Raw genomic sequence first — 16229 nt, 5'->3', positions numbered from 1 at the left:
TTCTGACAACTGTTTCAAATGATTCGAGATGACTATTGGTACAATTGTCCTACAATTAATTGAGAAAAACAAACGGTTTTGAACACATCAATTCGTAATCGTAAACAGTTTCGTTCAATTCAATGAAAGGATGACAACAATCTCAAGACGATACTATGAAGAGGACCTTCATTGATTTTCTGTACACTGTATAAATATATTCTACCATTCTAATAATACACATCATAACAGCATATAGTTCGATTTTACGACCTCTTGTAGAAACACTAGCCCAATGCTATTCGGATGACATAGGTTTCATTCTTGGAACCGTTTTACGACTCTGTTTGTTTTAACCACCATCAGAAATGCAATATGACTTTCCGTTGCCATGAGCTGCAAAGCCTAGAACTGGATTATCGAGCTGATTGCCCGCCCAACCGAAAGTGACTACAGCCAACAACAAAACACCAACCGGTAAGTACATCCGCATACTTGCAAAATAAATGGGTCACGATTTACGGATGACTACTGTTGCAACGGTTGGGGCAGGATCACTTTTATAGAGTCTACGTTGGCCTCGTTTTCCGGTTTATTTTTTCACTGCCACCGTGACCACGTCTGCCTGCAATGCATATCATATTTATCCCGTCCACTCAAGTTCCCGTATCGAGTCGTGTCGAGTCGAAACTCGAGCCAGGCCAAGCCTTCTGTGCAGTAAAAATAACCCAACAGCTGACAAAGCATTCCCAAAAGCCCGACTGCGTTCAACTAACGGTGGGCTGTTGGCGAGATACTCTGTGTGTGTGTGTGTATGAGAGGTAGCAGGGGTAGCAGGAGCAACAAAGCACGGGGACAGATGGCAGTGAGAACCAGGCTAGCGTCGTCGTGAGGGTCGTACTGCTGCTGCTGAAAAGCTCGATACGGCCGAGTTGCTCCTGCCTGATGCTGCGGTTTTCCACCGAGCCGAGTCATGTTTTTCGGGCTTAGCCGCATAATGGGGACAGACGTTCGGCTTGTCAGCAGCACTAATTTTATTCGAGCATATATCACCTTATCTTATCTGGTTGGTGTAGGTCACACATACACTACCATTGCCACCGGGGCCGGTTGCCGGGAGGATTCCGGTGGGCTGAGCAGCCGGTCAGGTTTGGTGCTTCTTGCCGACTGTGGAACATTACACTTGTCACTTGGATGGGTCTTATGAATTTTAGATCGATGATAATTGCCTGGGGCATGAGTTATTCTGATTTATGGTAACATTTTCGAGCGTTTTCCGATACAGGATGGATGGCTGTGTTTTGTTTGATAATTCCGATAAGGCAAAATACGGCTTTCTAATATAGCGATTGCCCTTCGATGATTTCCGTGTTTAGGCGTCTGTTTCCAAATTCAGAGTAAAAAATTAGCCCTCAAAAACTTTTATCTCCGTAATGTTATCGAACAGTAAATATTTCCTTAGCTCCCCTCTAACTCCGCAATTATTCCTAGTGAACTTCTTGGTGAGCTAGTATAAAATGGATAGCTTTGTGTTTTAAATCATTTTTTTTTTCGGAGACAACAGTAATGACAAGCACTCTGTTGGTGTTTGCGGTAAGAACGCTAAAAGGCGACAAAATGAGACTTAAAAAGGGTCGTTTGAGCTAGCAGAAAACTTGCTCTTACTAAACCTATTATCTTCTTCCAAACACCGCATTCCCATCGATGCGAATTCTTTCAGTAACAAATTTCTCGAAAAGTAAATGTAACAGTTCGGCTGAAAAGTCCGTATCGTTTAATAGAAACACACATTTTTTTGCCAAAATTCGTTTTTATTATTCAACATAATTGCCATCAGAGGCGATACAGCGATTATAGCGATCTTCCAACTTTTCGATACCATTTTTGTAGTACGATTTGTCCTTTGCCTCAAAATAGGCCTTAGTTTCAGCGATTACCTCTTCATTGCTTCTAAATTTTTTACCAGCGAGCATTCTCTTGAGGTCTGAGAACAGGAAAAAGTCACTGGGGGCCAAATCTGGAGAATACGGTGGATGAGGGAGCAATTCGAAGCCCAATTCGTTCAATTTCAGCATGGTTTTCATCGACTTGTGACACGGTGCATTGTCTTGATGAAACAAAACTTTTTTCTTCTTCAAATGAGGCCGTTTTCTTGAAATTTCGTCCTTCAAACGCTCTAATAACGCTATATAATAGTCACTGTTGATGGTTTTTTCCCTTTTCAAGGTAGTCGATGAAAATTATACCATACGAATCCCAAAATACAGACGCCATAACCTTACCGGCTGATTGGTGAGTCTTTCCACGCTTTGGGTTCGGTTCATCGCGTGCAGTCCACTCAGCTGACTGTCGATTGGACTCCGGAGTGAAGTGATGGAGCCATGTTTCGTCCATTGTTATATATCGACGAAAAAAAATCGGTTTTATTTCGATATAACAGCTCCAAACACTGCTCAGAATCATCAATTCGTTGTTGTTTTTGATCGATTGTGAGCTCACGCGGCACCCATTTTGCACAAAGCTTTCTCATATCCAAATATTCGTGAATAAAATGTCCAACACGTTCCTTTGATATCTTTAGGGTGTCAGCTATCTCGATCAACTTCACTTTACGGTCATTGAAAATCATTTTGTGGATTTTTTTTCACGTTTTCATCGGTAACAGCCTCTTTTGGACGTCCACTGCGTTCATCGTCTTCGGTGCTCATATGACCAGTACGAAATTTTGCAAACCACTTACGAATTGTTGCTTCGCCCGGTGCAGAGTCTGGGTAACACTCATCAAGCCATTTTTTGGTATCGGCGCCACTTTTTTTCATCAAAACGTAGTGTTTCATCAACACACGAAATTCCTTTTTTCCATTTTTTTCATAATAACAAAAGTAGCTTCACTCAAAATGCAATATCTCACAAACTAATAATCAGACAGCTGTCAAATTTATACACGTATCTTTTGAAGGTTGGTACTAACTGAAAATGGTATGGATTTAATTCTAGTGGCGCCCTCTCATAGAAACGATACGAACTTTTCAGCCGATCTGTTATTTTATTTGGCTTGGTTCATTTAGAATGACTACTATCTATTATCTATTGTTATCAGAAAGTTTTTAACTTTTTCCTTTCGGAACGTTAAGAAAAACATTACATAATAACTGTATTGTATACAGCATTCACTTAAGGGGCGGGTAGGGTCTAACACTTCTGAAAAATCATTTACTTTTTTCTTTATATTGTCTTATAGTAAAACATTTCAAGAATATTCTGTGAAATTTCTAGCCTATTGGAACGAAACTCTGGAAGTTATAGACCTTAATCTATGGCTATCTCATTCGACGAAGAAGCAAGAACGAAGAAGCAAGAACAGGCCCAAGATTTCTACTTCGATTGACTTCCAAACTTGACAAAATATTCTTGAAATGTTTCATTATAATAAATTATAAAAGAAAAAAATATGACTTTTTGGAAATTTTAGACCCTATGGGCTCACTGGAGTAATTAATTGTTACCATTAATTTTATAGACAAAAAACTTCAAACGCATTTTTCTCGAAAGCAGGTTTGGAAAGTCCGTGTCCATCGTCATTCAAAAACTACTGCACCAATTTTTTTTCCAATTTTGCACACACTTCTACATATAAAAATCCAGACCCCAACGTTTTCTTTATCGTTGTTTGTTTCTTTGGGGAGGTTTAACAGCTGCAAAATGGCAATTTTTTTCGTGAAAAATCGTAGCTTTCATTTTAAACAACCACAAAAAATTTTAAAAAATCAAACAGAAACGTTGGGATCTAGAAAAACTTCTTCTCTAACTATGCTGCGTTCATTTATTCACTTCTGATTAGTCTGCGCTGAGATACAGTGGACACCGCAAATCATGCTTTTTAAGAAGCGTTCAACGATTTCTAATAGAACCGAATAAACACAATTCATCACAATCGCTTCCTGAAAAATAAGCTCCAAAAGTGTGGAAATATTTTTTGGCAACTTTCCCGCGTGATTGGTCAGAGTCAACGTAAGAGTTCCTTTTCCCTTTGCGTCGACATGCAAATTGTTTACTTTTAAATTTGAAGTTTCGCAAATGGCGTCTCGACAGCAGGATTGCCAACCCAGCAGTTGACGCAAAAACTAGATGAGAAACAAGTGATAAAAATGTGCAAGAGGAAGCCCAATGTGTCGGTAAAAGATGTGGATAAAAAACAGGAGGTTACATAGTCAACTGAGCAGGACACTAAAACGATGTCGATGAAATCCCAGAAGATACTTCCTGGAACTAGTTTCGACCCGTGTATATTTTGTTGAGAACAAGCCTCTAGGTGGCCCAATACCAACTTTCATGACAATCTATCCACTAGTGTTTGAATAACAGATGATTGTGTCAGACGAGTTCTAGTTTGCATCAAGCTATGGTAAAAGACGAGTTTTGTGTCCTTTCCATGCATAAAAGCTACGGTGAAATTGAATGGTTTGCGGTACGGATTGCTCTACCATCCCCCACACTCTCCAGACCTTGCCCCCAGCAACTATTATCTATTTCCAAATCTGAAAAGGTTTCTCCAGGGAAAAAAAAATTCGTTGAATGGTCATTGAAGAAACGGAAGCCTATTTTGAAGGCCTTGTCAAAGGCCTGGAGGGCCGAGTGGCATATACCATTCGACTCAGTTCGTCGAGATCACAAAATGTCTGTGTGTGTATGTGACAAATAATGTCATTCGATTTTCTCAGAGACGGCTGAACAGATTTTCACAAACTTAGGTTCAAATGAAAGGTTTTATGGTTCCATAGATCGCTATTGAATTTTATCCCGATCCGACTTCCGGTTTCGGAATTACATGGCAATATGTGCAAATGAGAAAATGCGCATTCAATTTTCCCAATTTTTTTTTTTCATCCAATTTTACACACTAAGATGCGAATGAAAGATCTGAAAATGCTCTAAAAAGTTCAATAAAAAGTTGATCCAGATCCGAAATCCGATCGCGCTAAGTGAAATAAATTTAATTTCATGAGGATTTTATCAAAAGTGATGGCGAAGCGAGGTGCAAATTTTTATAAAATTTACTAATAAATTCATCTAGTTGGCAGACCTTGTTAGTGGATACATAAATCTACTTTGGGACTACTAGTACCCGGTTTCCGCTTCCGAACGCACCGGTAATAGAGAAGAAAACCTTCAAAAACGGAACTCACTTCGATTTTTCAGCAACGGTTAAGCAGATTCTCACAAATCATGATTCAAGTTAAAGCTCTCAGGGTCTTAAAATATACTCATTCAGATCCGACCTCCGGTTCCGATATTATAGGGTAATGATTAACTCTTTTTCTTTTTTTAACGACTAAGTTTAGTAGTCAATATTTCTTTTTTCTTTTTGCGATATTCTCCTAACCAGAGATCTTTTTTTTGTAGAAACAGACAATGAAAATTATAGAATGATAGTACTCAAGGGAGAGCAAGGATGTGAAAATATAGAACGGAAAAGTGAGACGTGACAGAGGGTCATTTAAGCAAGCAGAAATCTTCTAGTAACTTAACTTTTACCTTCTACCAGAGGAGTTGGGCTTAGGCATCTGAACAATGCGAATCACCCAAGTCTCTGGTATGTCGAAAAGTTGTGATAAAGGTCTTTTACCATTTACTATCCGAACCGGGAACCCTTTATCACTCTGGATGGAGATTATACTGAAAAATTTTCTTTGTTAGCCCCGAGACTTCTCTTTCCCTGTATTTTAACTTGTTTCGTTTTTTTTTTGTCTAAATTAGTCATAATCTTGGCCTCGTTAATTGTTAAAGTAACAAAAAATACAACTCAATTTAACCTAGGTGATAACAAAATTGTCACAAACCTTGATATGTAAATATCAATATTATATCTAAATTTGTTACAGATTTAGTACTAATTTTCAGCTGTTATTACCCATTTTTTGGGGGGAAAGGCTTTATCGTGCAAATCTAAGAATAGATTTAGCGAAGTAATATGAAATGGCATACCTTTAGGCGATTTGATTTGCGAAAAAAAACATGAACAGTTAAGCAACTGGTTTCGAACCGGAAAGTTTTGAGTTGCCAACATAAGCTACAATTGCATTGGGACCAACTGAGGTTGGGAGAATATATTGGCATCATATAATAACTAGTGTAAGTCCATATTGCTACAAAAATAACCTATCGCTCTCCACCTTTTTCGTCGTTTCCTTCCAACCGGCATATGAATGACAAAGGGACTATTTTAGAACTATGAGCAAGCAAGTACTGAAGAATAGTTGTAAATGAACGGAAAAGACTAAATTCAGTGAAACAAAACTAACTTATAGAATCTGAGGAAATTAACTAATGAATGATAGTTTTTCAGTTTTTTTCTTCTTTGTACCAAGAGGGCCGACTTTCAATTCGAACTGATTCGAATTGAAAGTCGGCCCTCTTGGTACAAAGCTGGCTCGTTCAATTGAAGTAGTGAATTGTCTGTACGTGTATGTATGTCGATTGGCGGGTATATTTGATTAAAATGTGCACTTAATTTTCTCGAAGATGGCTGAATCGATTTTCGTAAATTTAGTTTAGAATAAAAATTCGTTTGGAAGTGAGTGAAAAATCAGAAGTGTATATAACATCGATTCGAATAGCAAATTTTTATGATTGATGATCAACCAATTGCCTATTAGTCACATTAGTTTGCGATATCCGCAGCCAGAAGCCCCGCAAGTATTGTTCAAAAACCATCAAAATTGAACTTTCATTCCGGTTTGATTGTTTGATATCTACCTAGATTGACTCACAGAAAAATGATTCCAATGGAAAGTCTCATAATGCGGGTCGGTTGCTTTAAACTCTACATTGCAAATTTCGAATCCCAGCTGATGGTTCCGGATTGAAAGTAATTAAAATACTACGAAATGCGACTATCATAAATTTATCAGATATGAATAGATTGTTCTTTTCGAATCGAAGGTATTATGGTGTAATAAACCGTTTTTTGTCTGATTCATGAATGTCATGACAACGGGCAGAATTCGATATCTGCAATTCGTAGATCTTATTAATTGATGACCTAACACACTCATTTCGATTTCACTGATTTTTGATCCAAAAATTGTGAAAGTGATTGGATATTACTTTAGTTTGCGTTAGGTCATGATGATATCATCAGCGCCACCAGTGAACATTTTTCAATATAATATTAACAAAATTTTTTGTTTAGAACTACGTTAAAAGAATCATCAGATCAACATAGTATAAAGTACAGCAAGAACTAAACATAAATCGATACAAATTTTTTAAGATTTTTTTCTCTATTTTCAGTACATCCGGGATCCGTTAAACCGAAGTCGCTATTTTCAATCTGCAAATAAAAGACCTATAAATCGAGAAAGTATTGAGCTGAGTTTAGATTTTGATTTTGAGCTCAGTTTAGATTTTGTTTTCTGTTTATTGCAGCGTCACTTTTAAAGACGTTTTGAAATTTTTAGCACTTATCACTCTGTGTTTTCGGAAACAAAAATCGGCCACCGATAAAATTGAAGAATTTAAGCATTCATTTTACTCCATGCTTGTGAAAATAATCTCTTGGGAAACATTGCGAACTCAATGAACTGAGTCGAATGCTATATCACTTTTTCCAATATTTATTAGTCGAGTTTTAAAGCTTTTGCCTAACCTTTCTTTGTTCATAAGAGAAAAAGCGCAAAATCATCTTGAAAAATATTTATTTTCAATTTAAAATTAATATTTGAACAAAAATTGTGCACGATGTAAGTAGGAATTACTACGTTCTCAAATTTAAAATTTAGCCCGTCATTTCAAAATCAAATATTAAATTATTGTTTTCAAAAGCATCTTCAGGTATGTGAAATAGGAAAAATGTTTGTTACTGCTCTTCATTGGAGCATAGCATTTTCCGGGTTGAAAGCTAAAAATATGATCAACAAAAGTGTTTGAACTCATTTTTTATCAATTCTCTAGTATAATTTTACCTGAAATATAACGGCCCTTAATACAATATCTGGACTTGCTATAATCTTAATAAAATCTGAATGTTTGCTTCTGATTTGTAATCATATTTATAACATAATGAGATATAAATATTAAGATCATATATAATTTTGATAGAATCCTGTTATGCTCTGTTGATCGGGATATGACTCGTTACTAAACAAAAAATGCAAGTTGCATCGTACAGGACTATGAAACATACGTGACGGAAGACATTTCACAAATCTCCTGTTAACAAAAAAAAAATACATTATTAGGCTGAAAGTCTACGTTCAAAAAGCAGAATATAGATATATTAGCAAAAAAAAAATAAACTGCGCTTGACAGCGATCAGAATACGGTGGAAAATCTTGCGGATTTTGACAAGGAAGGGTTCTTTAAGCAAATCGAACAATTTTTTTCTGCGAACGTTCAATTCGCAAACTTCAACCTAGCTGATACAGACTCCAAACTATGCTAGCATTAAGCATGGGTCGAACTAGCGAGCAATATAACGCCTTCAAACAATGTGCATCTTTAAAACCACATCCGATTTTAGCAACAAAACTATTATCGAGTCGCTGTTGTAATTAATGATGAACGATGCAAACTAATAGTGAGTATAGAATCTAACAAAACACCAAGGTCATTGGTCAAGGATTGTCCGTCAATTTCATAGTTAAACTGCGATGGATTCAAAATTTGGTGTAATGTAATGACCTGACATTTTGCTGTGCTGACGATAAGCCAGTTCCTTCGACATCAGGTAACGAATCCATCCAGAAGCTTTTGAAGACGAACGCAGTCGTCAATAGAGCGTACCTCAAGATATAATTTCAAATCGTCGGCGTAAACTAATTTGCAGCAACCACTGAGCAGCAAAGTAGAGTCATTACAAAACAGCGAGAAAAGATTTGTATCGGGATTGCTGCCTTGAGGTACACCTGATATGTTCGTTAACGAATATGTCACACAGAAATCAAACTTGACTCTTAAGACTCTACCACTCAAGTAAGAGCATAGCCAATCAATGAACTTAAGTGTTGCACCCAGACGCGATATCTTACATAATAGAATTCGGTGTATATAGCATCAGTTTGTACATTTTCCTCCAAACTAGAAATATAGGTCGAGGTAAAATCCAGAAGATTTTTGCTTCTCGAACGACCGGGTATAAGCCCTCCCTGCTCCACGATTCTGGGAGATTTGATTTTCGCACGGAATTATGTGGGGTTCCGTTTACAATGATAGCAAATCATCTTTAATATATAACATTTGCGACAATTTAAGCATGACGGTTTTAAATATGGGTAGCATGACACGGATCCCAAGACCTCCTGCACATCCAAGTGCATTAGATTTATCTCTTTGCTCGACTTCAATTCGACTAGATTGCACATGGAAAGTATTTCCTGATTTACACGGTAGTGATCATTTACCAATCATCATCTCAATTAGCAGTAACAAAAGCATTGCTAATTCAGTTCATATTTCATATGATTTGATAAAAAATGTTGACTGGACTAAATACCAAAGTAATATCTCAAGTACCTTGAACTCAATGGAAGAGCTTACCCCACTTGCTCGTTTGTTCGATGCTGGAGGCCGCAGAACAAGCACAAACCAAACGATTTCTTTGTCCATCGTCTAACAGAAGGCCTCCAAACCCTTGGTGGGACAAAGAGTGCTCAGATGCTAAACACGCGAAGCAAATTGGTTTCAAGACGTTTTTAAAACGAACAGGCGTAACTCCTCAGAACTTTTGACTTTAGAAACAAAGTACAAGAGCATACTTCGGGCCTAGAAATGTAGCTATTGGAGACATTTTGTCGAAGGTTTGTCAAAAGAAACCTTAATGAGCACTCTTTGGAATACGGCCAGACGAATGAGGATTCGTAACGTAGGAAATGAGAGTGAGGAAAACACGATCCGATGGATATTTGATTTTACGAGGAAAGTTTGTCCAGATTCTGTTCCTACGCATATCATTATTAGAGAGTCTTCTCCAAATGATGATTCCATTGATAGCCCCTTTTCAATGATGGAATTTTCCATATCACTTATGTCTTGTAACAATAACGCTCCTAAGTTGGACAGAATTAAATTCAACCTGGTGAAGAATCTGCCCGACCTTGAAAAAAGACGTTTGTTGGAATTGTTCAACAAGTTTCTTGAGCAAAATATTGTTCCACCTGACTGGAAGCAAGTGAAGGTTATCGCCATTCAAAAGCCGGGGAAACCAGCTTCCAATCACAACTCATAAAGACCCATTGCGATGTTGTCCTGCATCAGAAAATTGTTCGAAAAAATTATTCTTCGACGTCTCAACACTTGGGTCGAGACGAACGGTTTGTTGTCAGATACTCAGTTTGGCTTCCGTAGAAATAAAGGGACGAATGATTGCCTTGCATTACTTTCGTCTGACATCCATTCGTACCCAAGGTAAACTATCCAATGTCCTAGGTCGCTATTTCTTGCTGGTCGTGACCTTCCATACAGGAAACTTCTTTATCATTTAATTAAGTTCACTGGAGTTCCAATTTAAATTTTATTTTATGTTAGACTGTTTTCTCTTCCATAAGTTCAACCAATAGCCAGCTATCTTATATTAAATAAAAGTGATGAACTGATACAAACAAACTTAAATAGTTATAAGAACATGTACAAAATGAATGTATTTTATTTAATGTAATTTATAATTGCAAATCGCTCGATAACAGTATTTAGATTAACTAATGAATACCAAAATACTAATATGATAATGCTTAGCGGTTTAAGTTGAACTGCTAGGCACGAGATGGCAGTTCAATTTGAACTGCTTTAACCACTGACGAGCCGAAGGCGAAACGCAAAGAAAATTGAAACAAAATATGTGCTTTTTGCACAAAACAAAAAAACCCCAAATTTTCAAATCTCTGCGGCGACCAGTAGCCAGTCGTCATTCGTTTACGCCCGAGACGTCAGAAAGGATATTGCACTTATGTGTAATATCCAAAAGCGTTACATAAGTTGTGTAAGCTTTGCGTCTGCTTAGCGGTTTAAGTTGAACTGCTAAGCACGAGATGGCAGTTCAATTTGAACTGATTTAAGCACTGACGAGCCGAAGGCGGAACGCAAAGAAAATTGAAACTAATATGATATTCGAAATGTATTAGATTAAAAGTACTATGTATTGTGGATGCCACGGCGAAGAAAAACTTATGTATATTGCCTATGAAATAAATGTATTTATGGGAAAAAACGTACAAATACCTGAAATTTTGCAAAACCGTTCGGTTGCCACGACCACGTTTTGGGAAATATCGATACAGCCATACATTATTTAAATAATTACATTATTGAGATTAGGAGTCTATCAGTTCCAAAAGCTTAAAAACAATATTTAATTCTCCTTCAACTACATCAATATCAACGTTCTTGTGATCCTACTATGGACTAGCTGAGGACCTTTAGAATAAAATTCAACATGGATTCACTTAACAAATCAAACCAGTTTCAGCTCTCAAAGGAAATCAAATACTCACTACAAACATCGAAGTCGAAGTATTGAAATCTCACACATAACCTACGAATTGTCTCAAGATGACATTACTGAAGCAACTTCACTAGCAAACGTAAAAAAAATGAAGGCTCTCAAGAATTTTAATTATTAATTTCATTAGGAACTTTCCCGATGTTATCTTGAGACTTTGCCAACAATTTTGCAAGTAATACAAAATAGAATACTCATTCTAAAACTTAATTAAAATCCAACAGAAGCATCCAAATTATCCTATTTTTTCCGAGATGAGCTTTCATGGTGCTGTTCTTGATAACAACTAAGAAAGTTTATCAAAAACTGCTGTTGAGCCCTTAAAAATTTTTGTACGAAACATGGACCCAATTTCCATTGTTGTTTCAACACTTTTACTGAACATCTTGCTCCAATGCAAAATTGGGTATCGTTTCCTACTTCTCATTAGTTGAATAAAAAAATTAGAGGGTTGTATGCAAGACACGACCGAGCACAATAACAATAAAAATGAAACGTTTCTAGGGTCTCCATAATAAATACAAAAATAAAGATGATAATGATGATTAAACACTAAACTAAGAACTTATTCAATTGACTAATTACAAACTTGCTCTAGTTTAAGCGCTTAGATTGTTAGCGAATGATAAAATTGACAATTTGATTCTTTCTTCATAATTGATTCTATTCAATTTTGATCCCTTTCCACAAATTTTTAAATTGTTAAGTTTTTGAATAACGTCCTTCAACTAGAAGTCAATTATGATGAATTCAAAGTTTCAAGTAAGCTCAATTTTAGATACAAACAACCTAAAGATATGGACCTGGACAAATGAAACGGTTTTATTTTATGATGAAAATTTTCGAAAAACTTACAAACTTATTAATTTTATAAACAGTTAATCGATCCGAGGAAGAAAATATGTGAAACAGTCCTCACAAAATAGTTACTTGCTTACATTGAAACTTTAGCACATTAGGAATATACGGAATGGATACTCAACAAAATTCCGAAATTTTGTTCATATTGTAACTTGATGTTATTGACACATGTATGAACATTGTCATAGTTACAACGCGTGTAGCCATCAGACGCTTGTTGTTTTGAAGCAAATAATAATTAAACTGAAACTGGCGGTTAACCAAATTCTACGTGGGTTCCTATTCAAACGATACGTATAAAATCACAAGTAAACTTACCTTGAGTTTATCTTTGATACTATACGACATTGCATCTAATTGTACTGTATATGTGAGCCTGTGGAACTCATTTATACTACTAAACCGAGGATGCCGCTTTTAGACAAGTTTGAGAATTGAATTTTGAATCTTTTGAGGCGTTTAATTCCTGGTGGAACAATAACTTGTTCAGTCACATTCAATAAAAAAGATGAATACAACTTTATACTGAATCCATTTGCGCTCCACCGTTTTGTTCGAATGGGAATGGAGATTTAAGTATGCAAGCCGATCCGTTCACAAATTAAAACATTTTTAAGCTTGCAATATTGAAGCTTTGGAATTATTTTAATTAGGAAAATCCATTAACAAATCATCGAGGAACAAGCGCTGCAAATTAGATCCGAAAAATCTATCGCCGTTAAATTGAAATTCGCTTATAGTTACCAGAGAACCAAAATGAAACACTCAATTCAATCCAATTTTTCAATGGTATGCAATTGAAATATTCAAATGACGTTATCTCATAAGTTTAAGTTAAATGTTTCCGAATCGATTGGTTGTTGGATTATATAAATCCATCAACAAATTACTAAGTTATAAGCGTTCAAAATTATGATAGAAAAATGTTACGCGATTAGTTTTGCATGTTTTGAATTGACACCCAGCCTCGGGAAGCGAAGTGTAAGGCATTTTTAATGGCAAAATCGACCAAAAATTTGCTAAATGCATGGGATATTTCAAAAGAATCGGTAACTACGCTGATTCGGTTCTTCAATAGACAGATGATATATAAGATACTCAAGCGAACACAGTGTTGCGAAGACAACAGGAAATTTCACCAACACACCAATGCAAAAGCGACAATCCAGCAAGTGAACGCATATACAATTCAGTCATCAGCTCACTGGACGAGCTACTAGTTTCATTCAAAGTCAAACATCAACTAGGCAAAGAAATATTGTGCAGCCTATATTTATAGATTTCTCTTCATATTACGCATAACGATGCGGTGTTTTTTATGCATGACGCAAAGCCTCCTATGCCGAACAAGAAGTTGACATCATTTTATACAACTGGGATTGGTGGATGAAAACATAGGTCCACTCTAACCATTTTTTCAATAGTATGCTATTGAAATACTGAAACGACGTCGTCATACATGTTTAAGTTAAAAGTTTCCGAATCGATTGGTTGTTAAACTATATCAATCCGTCAACAAATGACTGAGCTATTAACGTTCAAAATTATGACACAAAAAGGTTACGCGACTATTTTTGAAACTTTTAATTGACACCCGGTCCCATATAGTGAAGAGTAAGGCATTTTTAATGCCAAAAAATTATGACGCCAGCAATTGTTACTCGTATTTTGGTTAGTGATATTTTTTCCCGGTTTTTCAACAAAAATTCCCGACTTTTTTTTTCGGTTTTTTCGATTTTACCGATCACTTGCCAGCCTGACTAGTTTCAACACTGTTGAACTGAAAATCGAGTCAGTTTTGGACCAGGCTTATATATCAGGTTTGCTCAAGTGTGAACCCAACACAGTTTCTGTTCAGTTCTCAACTGTTGGATTGTTTCTGACAGATCGACGAAAATTGAATTACCAAACGCTTTGCGATCGATTCAATTATCAAACCGATGGCCGAACAATAAGTTGTGGAATATTCGGTAAAAAATTACCGACATCTGTACAATGTTTCAAGTGAGTAGAATTTCTTCTACAATTTGTCATTCTCTAATTTAGAATGGTTAATACCATTTTCCATTTTTTTTAAATTTAACACAACTATTTCGACCAGAAATGACATTCTTTTTTAAGTCTTTTTTTCATGAAATAAGTATTATTTACGTATGGAACTAAAGAGCTACAGATTCACATGCAGAGTCGCATGTGGCTTGCGAGACGCGAATTGCTTTCTAGTTATCAATGAGATCAGAAAATTGTTTATTCGTTAGATTTTTATTGGAGTAAGAATCAGTTTCACACGGTTCCAACTTTACTCCGCCCACCTTTTTTTCTTAAATACCCTAAATGAGGCCCTCTTTCGGTGCGAATCCCCGAATCTGACACGGGACTAATCGGATTGATGAAATCAATTTCGACTGCCAGTGTCTGCGTTACACCGTGCTCAAACCATTTTCAACCACTTAACTCTGGATTCGATTACGCTACCTGGTTTTTCGGTTACACCTCCGACACAAGCGTCTCCGGAATGTATGTCGACGGACGAGCCTATTCCGATTCCTTGCGTTCCACGTTGGATTCGATCAATTTCATCAGTTTCACCGTAATTTTTATTTTTATTTTTTTTTTTGGTTTGCACTTTTTTCATTCACTGGATTTGTTCAATTGATAGGCCAAACACGGAAACAACTCATTGATTATTTTCTTTCCCCCATCCAGATTTGCGTTTAACATTTCAACTTCACTCGCGCTAGTGTAGATCGAACAACTAGGAAATTTGACACTCGCTAAGACTGGCGGCGACGACGACGAGTCCGTATTCGTATTCTACACAACCAAACCGCATTATCTTATCCAATTAACACCGTTGAGCAGGTTAATTTGACCCAGCAAACTTGCCACATTATGTAAGCCCGGTGTAATCCAATGCTGTTTCGTTTGGTAAACTTGAGCATATCGACTGATCCACAGGCATCGACGGTAATTCACTGCCAATCACATTGGGACTTGTTTGTTGTCATGCAGGATAATGATTAATGGGGTTTACACAATTCACTAAACCGTCGGAGGGTAGTTGATTTAGTGGCTATGCCATGCACTTATCCCCGAGTATTTTGCTCATTCAACAAATCGGCTTTCAGTTACCACCGCAGTTTGACGCACTTGCGGGGGAGCTTAGTTTACAGTCACGGTCGGGCGGAAATTGAAAATTTTGACCCAGAAAACAAGCACCCCTTGCCACTCAGTGGTTGGTGGAGCAAAAAAAAAGGTCAGCTGGCAGCAGCGTACTTCGCAATTCCTTTCAATTCGTAACAAAATTCACAATTACTGCCGTAAAATTCCGCTAGTCCTCGAAGCGATTTCTCCCGCCCGAAACACCTGGGATGTTTCACTGCGGTCTCTTCTCTTCCAAACCCCTTTACGTTTCAGCGGGCATCACTTCCTTCGTAACCCTTTGATCTCTGCGTGTTGGGTACCGCACCCTCCACCGCGTCACCGGATGAGAACAACCGTGAAAAATCCCGGTGACCTCCCTCGTATGAAAGCAGTGAACGCAGACAAGCTGACTGACTGGCAGGCAGGCAAGCAGGCAGGCAACGAGAGACTGCTTGCTTTTCTAGGGTACAGAGAACAAAAAAACGTACGCGCGCACTACACGGTATTACATTGTTTCCTCGGCGATATTCAAAACACTACTGACATCTATCCACACAATTACATTGCGCCACGAGACGACCGAGCGACCGAGCGGCCACCGCCGAGGATATTCCGACCGGATGCCGATTCTCTTCCAATCGCTGTGAACCGGTTCAGCAGGTATATCAACCGGTTCGACTCTCCTAACTTCCGCCGCTCACTTACCAAAACAACACCGGGAAAATGCATGCTCTCGCATTTTCCACTCTCG

The 16229-nt window shown here is 37.4% G+C and overlaps 1 protein-coding gene across 4 annotated transcripts in view; it reads right to left on the bottom strand.

Moving 5' to 3' along the window:
* Positions 1-16001, bottom strand: part of LOC131427224 (synaptogenesis protein syg-2) — a 957395-nt gene extending 941394 nt beyond the window's left edge. For all 4 annotated transcript variants that reach the window (XM_058590216.1, XM_058590219.1, XM_058590218.1 and 1 more), the window contains exon 1: positions 14810-16001. The gene's annotated coding sequence lies outside the window, so the exon portion shown is untranslated. The remainder of the gene's footprint in view (positions 1-14809) is intronic.
* Positions 16002-16229: the final 228 nt, after the last annotated feature.

Source organism: Malaya genurostris, chromosome 2, assembly GCF_030247185.1.
Source record: "Malaya genurostris strain Urasoe2022 chromosome 2, Malgen_1.1, whole genome shotgun sequence".
NCBI lineage: Eukaryota > Metazoa > Arthropoda > Insecta > Diptera > Culicidae > Malaya > Malaya genurostris.
The sequence above is the reverse complement of the archived record's forward strand: the minus strand, read 5'-3'. Positions and strand labels throughout refer to the sequence as shown.